The 11029-nt window shown below is 35.1% G+C and overlaps 1 long non-coding RNA gene across 1 annotated transcript; it reads right to left on the bottom strand.

Moving 5' to 3' along the window:
* Nucleotides 1–8389: 8389 nt before the first annotated feature.
* On the bottom strand, nt 8390–10335 carry LOC110737332. The gene is made up of 3 exons (XR_002514365.1): nt 10052–10335; nt 9463–9519; nt 8390–8775 (listed from the first exon to the last, which is right to left on the bottom strand). It is a non-coding gene; the product is annotated as an uncharacterized LOC110737332 (long non-coding RNA).
* Nucleotides 10336–11029: the final 694 nt, after the last annotated feature.

Genomic DNA, 11029 nt, shown 5'->3' with positions numbered 1-11029 from the left:
TAAACACCAAACACCACAACCACGAAACCACCACAACCAAAAAAACACCACCACCCAGCCCACCACCAACGAACCCAGCACCACCACCACCTGTGAACCCTTCGCGAAGCCGCCGAACCCACTACAACCCACTACCACCCACCCCGAAACCCACAATCCACGAACCCAGACCCACAATCTCGAAACCCACCACCACGAACCCAGACCCACAACCCTGAAACCCACCACCACGAACCCAGACCCACAAACGCCGAACCCACTACAACCCACCATAACCCACCCCGAAACCCCTAACCCACGAACCCAGACCCACAACCCCGAAACCCACCACCCACGAGACCACCCACGACTTCAAACCCAATAATTCGAACCCACGAACCACCCACGAAATTCAAACCCAGAACCACCTAACCCTGAAATTCGAACCCATAAATTCGACCCACCAAGCACCAAACCCTGAAATTCGAACCACCAAGCACCAAACCCAGAAATTCGATCCACCAAATGCACAACGAACCCAGAAAAAATCAGATTTAGAAGAGGAAGAGAGAGAAAATGAAGGTGTCGACAAGGAAGAAGACGACGGCGGTGATTTCCGGCGTTAGTAGCGATCGGTGGTGGTGGTGGTTGTTACCAAAGTAGGTGATGGTGGTGGTGGTGATGAAGAAGAATTTAGATGGGAGGTGATTAAATCAATGTTAGGGTTTAAGTTAAAAAGATAAAATCAGTAGTTTAATTAGGGTGTTTAGGGAAAAAAAAGTAAGGGCAATGTTGTAATATCACACAAAAAAACTTACTATAAAAGGAAAGAAATAAATTTGTTGCAAGTAATGTGTACCAGCCATTTTTAGTAATTGTTGCGAGTAATTCGTAACGGAGGGAGTATATATCATCTTTTGCCCTATAATTAATTCGTTGGTAAAGAATCATGCGAGATTACAAAGGTTGTCAAGTTTTCAAAAACGATCAAATGGACAAATCAAATGACATTCCTCCTCTTGCCTACAAAGAATCGTTAGGCCATATCTCCGAAAAAGTTTTATATTCTAGCAAATAACAATGTATGCGACGGCTTGTGCAAGAACTATTAAACGATCGTGGCTTCAATGAAGAAGACTTTTGTTTGATTTGTTTCTATACATTTGGTAATTTAAATTATATTTATAAATGTTGTATGACTTTTTATTGATAAATTGATTATTTCAATAAAAGAATATATAGTCAAAGATTTAAAATTTGATCAATCAATTAAAATACAACATCAATTTTTTTAAGAAAAAAAATACAGTAACAATATTGTTTTGCTAGTTTTTATAATAATCCAAGGAGGATTACTAACAACAAAATTACATGACTAATAACTTTTGGTCCTTGCATTTCCAATTCAACCATACAAAGTTAGTACATTCAATTCACCTCAAGAGCTTGAAATGTGTTTTGGTTCAAATGCTAAACTCGAATTTGAATTAAGCTTCTTCAATTCAATTCTCTACCATTAGGACCATGACCATATATATCATCGAATTAATTTGAATTCTCATTACTTCCACCAATGCCATAACACCCGTCGTATGTCAACCTATGATCATAACCATAACAACTTGTGTAGGGTTGTCCACCATACCGAAAAGAGCTAGTCTCCCCTTCGATCCTCCCTCTTATATCGACGAGCAAACACTTAAGCCACGAAATCTCAGCTTGCAATGCACCTTCGCCTTCTAATCTCTTAAGTAACTCTTGATTCGATTCTTGTAACATTTGAATCTCTTCCTCTAGTAAGGCTTCTTTCGCCTTAACTTTTTCACGGTATCTTCGAACAGCTTCTTTGTTATCTTCTCGACCTCTCCTCTTCCTTTTCTTGCTTTTGTGTGTGTTGATTGGAGCAGAATCGTCGTTATCAGTGCTACTTTTTTCGCTCAAACTACACGTACTCGTATCAATTTCTTTCAACAAATCTTGTAAAATATCGTCCAATTCGATGTTAGGAACCTCAACCACGTTTGTATTGGGTAGGTTTGTACCATCTAATAGAGTCACTAGGTCTCTATTGCATCTCATCTCATTGTTGTTGAAACTGATATGATTGTCGTAAAAGTTGTTATTATCCATGAAGTTTGAAAATCACCTAAGGAAAACAAAATGTAATGAAATCATTATAATTAAACGAGAATAATAAATCTGCTTTAAGATAAAAACTTTTTGGACAACATGTTTAATATGATGAAACAAAGTTTGAGTAAAATTGGATGGAACAATTATAAGCCGAGTTATCTAATAACATTTACTTTAAATAGGGTAACTGTTAGAGATATGATATATATTTTCCGATATTGATGATATCATATCTCTAACATTAACGCACAACACCACTTATAAGGGTGAGAAGCAATGAAGCTCGGCTGTTGGAATTCCATCTTACATGCAATACCATCATGATTATAATTGAGGAAAGAAGTTTTTTTTTTAAAAAAAAAAAAAAAAAAAAAAAAAAAACCAAAACAAAACAAAACAAAAAATAAACAAAAAAATTGAAAAAAAAAACATAAAAATTGAAAAAAAAAATTTAAATTTTTTTAAAAAATAAATAAATAAAATTAAACAAAAAAAAAAAAGTTGTTAGAACTTAGAAGCACGATCGAAAATTGTTGTTGACCTTACCTTTATTAATTATTGTTACAACATGGAGGACACATTAATGAAGATGCCAGCTTCAGGGACTAAGACTCTGATTTGTTAAAAAAAAAAAAAAAAAAATAAATTATTAGGATCTTATAGGGTTATTTTTCTTTTATTTTCTAGCTATACGGTTGCTAGGATCGTAGAGACTAGAGAAAGTAGCTAATGGGAAGTGACTCAAGTGAGGGATAATTGAGTTTCATGAATGCCAAATAGACAATTGATCGACTTGGGGTTGGGTTCGTTATCCCTCCCTCCGCCTCCCCCCTCTACATTCAAAGGACGATAGTTCAGGATGCATATATTACTTTAACTTAAATGATATTCGAGTTTTCAAATATTTTATTTTTTTAATACATTTTTTCTATAAGACATTATTTACAAGCTTTTTTTGACATTAGGATGGTATTACGTGTCTCATTTCATATTATAAAATATCAACTCTTATCTCTTCTTATTGTACTTTGAATAAAATTTGACTTTTTAAAATTCATTACTATTTTCTAAAACCATTATATTAAATATCTCACAATACATCAATGTGATAAGAAAGTGCTCAAGTATTGTGGATTAGTTGGTAGAGTATTCCTATGACATTTCTAAATTGAAAGGATAGTTTGGATTTATTAATCTTAATTCAACTATCAGACTTCTTAATGTCTAAATTTTTGGTGGCACTTTTCGTGGTCTCATGTGACTAGTGACCTGATGAATAGGTGGTATTTTTATAATTTTTTTAACATTTATTTGCTTTTGACTATCATTCTATCAACACCATACAACGTTTGACCCTAAACACCAACCTTTGACCATCACCCCAACACAATTGAGACCACCACCAATGGTTGTTTTCGATGATGGGAATACGGAGTGGGTAGCTTTTAGTGGTGAAACTGGTGATAGAGGGACTGTTTTTGGTGGTGGATGGGTTGTTTTTAGTGATAGGGGAATGGGGGGTTCATTTTTGGCAGAGGAGTTGGAAAATGTGGCTTTCGTCGATCGGGAATTGAAAGGGCTAGTTTTCTACGGTGGGGCGGTAGAGGGGTGGGAGCACATGTGTGTTAGCTGGGTGGTGGTGGACTGGTGATGGTGTTACGTTGGAAGTGAAGGTAATTAGTAGGGGTTACTTCGTCAATTTTTTTAGAGTTATTCGGTAAAGGTTATATAGGTTACTTGGTTAGTATTACAGGGGTTACTTGGTTAGTGTTATAAGGGTTACTTTGTTCTTTTACAAGAGGTCACACAGTGCGGCTACTTGCGCACGAGATGAGCTGATTCCTAATACATATTTTTTTACTTATGTAAAATTATATTAGACCTTATTAGAGAAACTTACTAGACATTATTATAATTTGTTTTTAATCTTATTGAACCATATTGGAAATTTAGGAACTTTATTAAAATTGCTTTGAACTTATGTAACAACTTTTCTTAACAGATTTTTACTTTTTTTTTTCTTTTTTTCGTTAGGGTGACTGGAATTCACCCGACCTCATAATCTTATCGCTCACTCAGCACGCATTCAACAAAGTAGACTTTAAGCCTTTAAGTTGGAAAAAATTTACATGGCCGTTTTTGTTATAACAATTTAAGTGCACAACTGCACAATATATGTTTAAAGAAACTTGAACATCACTTTACAATAAAACTTGACCTAATTTGAATATTTGATCCTACTATTTCAATAATTAATAATACAATTTCTTAATAGCTCGAAATCAATAGAAGCACCTGACACAATTAGTCTATTGAATTCAACAACTTGTAGGTCTCACGCAAACAAAAATGAGATTTACCTTATGAATTCTTTGTTATGCGCGCAATTGATTCGTGAGGAGGATTTTCCAATATTATTTTTTCTTGTTTTTAATAAAATTGAAAAATTGTGTGTACCTTGCATTATGCGGTCATGCATCTATATATGCCACTTGCATGGCATCACAAAAACAAATCACTCAAGTTGTTTTGACACAAATTAAGCATTTTATGTTCAACTACCTATAATTTTTCTAATCTGAGTAGATCTACGACAAGGTTAAGTGATATTATATACTTCGAAACATCATAGTGCCAAATGCCAATTAGCTTACAAAAAAGTCAATTAAAACAACTAAGACGTAAGGAGTACTTTTTACAGGTTTAACCTTGCTTTAATTTGTATAATACTTCGTACTCGATAATACAAGAATTAGATAATAAAACAAGCAAAATCAGTCATATATCCATAATCTTGTTATTCAAAATGAAATAATTGACTCTATAATAAATAATAAATATAATTCTAACAATTAAGAATATGAGAATATGACATAGAAAGTGTATACAAAAAAAAAAAAAAAAAAAAAAAAAAAAAAAAAAAAAAGTTAATTAATGATCTAAATGGCATACCTTTCGTTGGGCAAAGCTTGATAACACGTCAATGCGTAGTGTTTGAAATTTCAAGAGAGGAAGAGGAAAGAATGAGCAGACTTTGTCCAAATAAATACAACGTAGACTATTCCTTTAATCATTGTATTAAGAATGAAATAATGTGATATACTTCGTATTATTTTTATAAGTAATGATTAATTTTATATATAAAAAATATTAGAAGTATAACCATGATAAACTTTATACAATGATATTATCTTTAAAAAAAATTATCCAAAAATTCGCTTAGGGTCTGTTCTCTTCAACTTATTTTTAGTTCAGCTCCAATAAGTTTAGAGCTGTCAAAAGCTGACCCGACCCGAAATACCGACCCTAATCCGACCCGTCTGAACACGAAAAAAATGGTAACCCGAACCCGACCTAACCCAACCTGAAACCAACTCTAGACCTGAGTTGACCCGAGTATTTGAGACCCGAACCCGAACATTAACCGACCTAGAGACGACCCGACCCGACCCAAATGTAACCCGTAAATTATTGACCTGAACCGAAATTGATCCAAACCCGTTTTAACCCGTCAAAACCCAAATTCAACCTAACCCGTTTCTAACCCGACTTGAATTTCAACCCGAACTGTTCCTAACCTGACCTAAATTTAACCCGACCTGCTACAAACCCGACTCGAATTTCAACCCACCTATTACAAACCCAACCCGAATCAGCCCGACTTGTTATTGACCCGACCCAAATTCAACCCGACTTGTTATTGAATCAATTTGTATAGTCGTTATCTCATGTTGGTATTGGAACGGAAATTGAATCCTAACTCTATTCCTTCAATATTTCACTTTGAATTTTAAGAGGTTAGTTTCACAACATGTTTTTATGGACGAATTTCAAGGACGAAACATGTTTTTTCGCAAATTATTGACTTGAATTGAACCCGACTCGAACCCGAGAATGACCCGACTTGATTATAACCCGCAAAATATTGACTTGAACCGAACCCGACTTGAACCCGAGAATGACCCGACCTGATTATAACCTGTAAATAATTGACTTGAACCGAACCCGACTAGAGCCTGAGAACGACCCTAACTTGTTTAAACTCGTAAAGTCCAAAATTTAACCCGACCTATTTTTCACCCGACCTGAATGTAACCCGACCTTTTACTGACCCGACCCAAACCCGATAAGATGTATGACCCGACGTGACCCGATGATAGGCCGTCGTCGATCCTACCAAAGATAAAGTCCTATCTTGGTCTCACTAGCTAATAGCAAGGGTAAGAAAGGGTCGAAACCAAGAGAGGTGTTGAATCAACCACCGAGATACTACCGTTTAAACAAGCTAAATGAAGTCGAAATTGGTTTGGTTTTATGTAGCATGTACTAATTCAAAACAACTAATACTAAGGGGTGATTAACAATAATTAGAGAGTTCTAGGGCTCGGGAAATACCACTCAATTTTGTCACAAATCACAAATACCAAGTAGCAAATAATGGCAAATTAAGGGGATAATATAGGGGAAGTCATCTAAAGCACCCAACTACTCTCTCAAGCTAGAGGGATTACTTGAATCATGAATACAACCTACTCTCGTGGTTAAAAAGCATAAAACAAGTGCTAAAGCATAATCACGATGACAAAAACATTCCCTTGACTGGAAATTCCTATTCTCATGGCATTTCAAGATAATTAAGCATAAGGGAGCTAACTCAAGTTCATCTCTCGATCCTTCGTTGAGAAAGCTTAGATAATAGCTCTAGCAATGGCCATATACAAGAACTAAGCAATTAAACCACTCAAGCTCAACTAATTAACACCCAACAATTACCAAATTAACACATCATGTAACAAGAAATTAGTGACTACATTGAGGGTTTTACCCAAACCCTAGAAAATTAGACTACTCACAATCCATGGAGATTAAAGCAATTAAGGGTTTCAAGTAACTCATGAACAAGAATCAACTAAGTTAAGCTAAATGACAATCTAAGCATACAAGAATTAAGCAAGAAAATTAACAATCAAGCAATTAAAATGGAAGAGTGAGAAAAAAATTACTAGAAGCTTGAACTTGAATAACAATGGTGGAACTTGTCTTCTACAATGATTGAGAATGAAATTTCCAAGCTAATAATTATAATCTAACTAATGATTTGAGGATATTTGTGTTTCTACAATTTCAAACTAAGAGGAAGCACTAAAACTTGGATGTCGTACAAATGAGCTCAAGGGGTTATTTATAAAGACCCCCAAATAAAAAAGACGGAGAAAACAAGAGTCGGACACGGCTACAGGTCAGCACGGACGTGATGAGGTTGGCACGGACGTGCAGCCATAACTGCACGGACGTGCCAAGGTAGGATCGAGCGTGCACCTCCGAAAGCAGAGAGGCAGAATGTACTATTTTGGCCTGGGCATCCTGCAGGACGTGCCAAATGTGGCACAGATGCAGGCCTTGTTTAGTAGAATCAGTTTTGAAACTGATTTGGGCTGAGCAAACTGCACGGACGTGTAGGATCAGGCACGGGCGTGCTGAACATCCTGCACGGACGTGCTAAACTCTGCACGGACGTGCTAAACTCTGCACGGACGTGCAGGTCACGAAAGCAGTAGGCAGTAGCTTCTGGTCGTTCTGGGGCACTCCTGCACAGACGTGCTATACTTTTCACGTCCGTGCAGACTCTCTAAGGCCTTTATCTTCACTTTTCTTCGATTTTGCTCCATTGTTTCGGCTTCTAACCTCGGTTTATCATCCAAATGCCTTAAATGGTCGTCTTTGAACCTAAAAACTCAACAAAAACACTAACAACCCGTGAAGCAAGGGATACACAAAAGTTGAACAAAAATAGGGTAAAAGTGAACCAAAATGCCAATATACCAAGTAAACAAGGTTCGAAATCACTCTAAAATCATATTAAATAACAAGTTATCACCTGACTCAAGCATGACCTAACCCGAACCCGACATTGCACGCATATGTTATGACATTAACCCATATTGACCCGACCCGAGATGACCCGACTCACACTAACCCGACTCAAACCCAGCCTATTTACACGAATTGAAGGCTCTAAATAAGTTAATTAAGTTCAATTTAGTTCAGTTCTTATCTTAATTTCCTTCTCTTATAAAAAATTTAGTTCAGTTCAGTGAAGGATTTATGCCTTCGATAAGTGCAATTACTAGATATATTATGGATCACTATTATGGAGATAATAAGTTCGTTCTTTTGGGTGGTCATTGTCTGTTGCAAGATATGATAAAGGATATTTGGGCTAGTCAAATAGTCTAAATCCCTTTAGAAAGGATCCTATGAGGTCACACAACAAGAGTATTGGGTTAAACAAGTTAGAGGTTCATTAATGGGCCTCATGAGATTATAACAAACCATAAAGAGTGTTGGGATAGAGTAGTTTGATTGAGATTGGGAGTTTGTGTAACACCCCCAAATTACTCTCTAATATTAACAATAGTATCCAACTTTAGGGAGTAACATGGGAGTATTACCGCCACGTGATTACGTAAGGCTTAACAGAGTTTTGCAGCGGAAAATAGTACTTAACTTTCATTAATGATAATAATAGTAGTAATAATAGTTTGATACATTTTCAAAGTAACTACACCACTAATACTATGTTTACTAAATTAAACTAGGTGATCACCGCCTATCATTCCCAATGCATCATATAGTTCACGTTGTCCGATCGCCATCACCTATCTACTTATCAAAATGATAAGTAGGGTCAAGCCAAAACAAAACAAATACGTATTAGCCAAAATGCTAAGTACATACAAATGCTAGACATGTAAAATCAATTTAATTAATTAAAAATGCTTTCAAAAAGATTTAACTTTGATAAATCATAATTTATCCAAACCATTCCTGAATATAAATTCATGTATAAAAACTTGTCAAAAGAACCAATTTCCGAAATAACCAACTTTTCAAAGAAAATTCCGAATAGGATGGATCAGTCCATATTTTCATAAATCATTTTCTCATCTAAGTGTGCACACCCCCCAAGCTAGTAACTCCTTTACATAGTTCTATCAAGGGGAGAGACTAGGTCATACAAAGTCCATAGTCTTCAACTTACTCCGCATAGTGGGAGTTGAAAATCCAAAGATCCAAGGAATAAATCCTGTTAAATAAACTTTCCAATATCCCATACTCGGGATAATATAAATAATAAAACTCCTTTTTTTAAAAAAAAAACATCTTGAATATCAGTACAAGTTTATAACCAACCATATAAAATATTTTAATATTTGAGATTAAACGATTAAAACATGGTTCACCGAAATATATTTCACAGTTATTTAAACATGGTTCGAAATCACTTAACATGTGAAACACGTTGCATATAAAAGCCACTTTTTAAAAGATCTAGCCACATGTACGTACCTCGATCTTTGCACACATGCAATTATGGAGCTCCTAATTTCAAACCCGAAATTCCTCCTATAACAAACCAATAATCCTAATCAAATACTTTCCAATCTATAGACACGAAGACTTAAAATACCGACTTTGACTTGTTGTGCATGACCAATTTATTAACACTTGTATTTATAAAATAATCTTTAAATATCCGTAATAATAATAATAATAATAATAATAATAATAATAATAATAATAATAATAATAATAATAATAATAATAATAATTATGCTATTAGTAATAATAAGAGTAGTAGTAGTGATACGTAGGTAAGTAGTAGTATGATAGTAGTAATTGTAGTAGTAGCAACTCAGCAGCAACAACTACAATACTAACATCAATAACAATAATAATAATAATAATAATAATAATAATAATAAATGGAAAGGTAGTAATAGTAGTACGTAGGTAGTAGTAGTAGCAAAATATCAACAGCAACAACTACAATACTTACAACAACAACAACAATGATAATAATAATAGTAGTAGTAGTAGTAATAATAAGAAGAAGAAGTAGTAGTAGTAGTACTAGAGAAAGAAGTGTATGGCTTACGGTGCAATACAAGGAAGGAGGGGGCTGCTCTTGTGGTGGTCGGTGGGTTGTCGACTGGTGGTGCTCGGCTATGGGAGGGTGGTGTAGAGGGGAGAAGCTAGTTGGAGGAAGAAGTATGAAGAGGATTTTAGAGAAGAAGATGGAGTGAAGTAGTCATATGTGTATGGCTATTTATAAAGCATTCTTGACACTATTTCACCCTTCACCATTAATGGAGGAAGCAAGTGGGCAAGTGGGTGGGTTTTCCCCCTCTTGCCGACATGCTCTAAATTTTTTTTTTTTAATATATATATATATATATATATATATATATATATATATATATATATGTATGTATGTATGTATGTATGTATGTATCTATGTATGTATGTATGTATGTATATTGAAGTATTATGCTAGGCAATCGATGTACAAATTTTGTGTAGTACTAGTGTACTAATATATGAATTGAAATGGCGAATTTTGTACTATGTCAGTCCGAATCGGGTACAACTTATTAACGGTTGAAAATCTATTTTTTTTATACGAAAAATTTTGACTTGACTCGTATAATTAAAATCATCATAAAATAAAAAATTATCATATAAATATTTTGTATGATAAAATATACCGGAAAATCCATATTTAATAACGACTTAAAAATACGGGGTATTACAGTTTGGGCTTAACATGGACTCTTATTTAGAGATGTGATCTATGAATAAGATCCATGACTTAGATGAATCAATAATTGACAAGTTAGTTAATTGTAACTCAAACAACCAAGTCCCAAAACCCTAATTATCTCTCACTCACGGCTCTCTCTCTCCTCCCTCGTTCATACGGCCGGCCACCTTTGGTGGCGCATGTGGTGGTTCGTGGTTAGTTCGTTGTTTTCTCTTTTCCGTAGAAGGTCAATTGAAGGGTTCAATTACAACTAACTAGCATTAGTGGAGGTTTAATCCGTGCTCGTGGACCAAGTAGAGGAATCGCGTTTGG

Source organism: Chenopodium quinoa, unplaced genomic scaffold (assembly GCF_001683475.1).
Source record: "Chenopodium quinoa cultivar QQ74 unplaced genomic scaffold, ASM168347v1, whole genome shotgun sequence".
NCBI classification, from domain to species: domain Eukaryota; kingdom Viridiplantae; phylum Streptophyta; class Magnoliopsida; order Caryophyllales; family Amaranthaceae; genus Chenopodium; species Chenopodium quinoa.
This window is presented reverse-complemented; position numbering and strand designations above follow the sequence as displayed.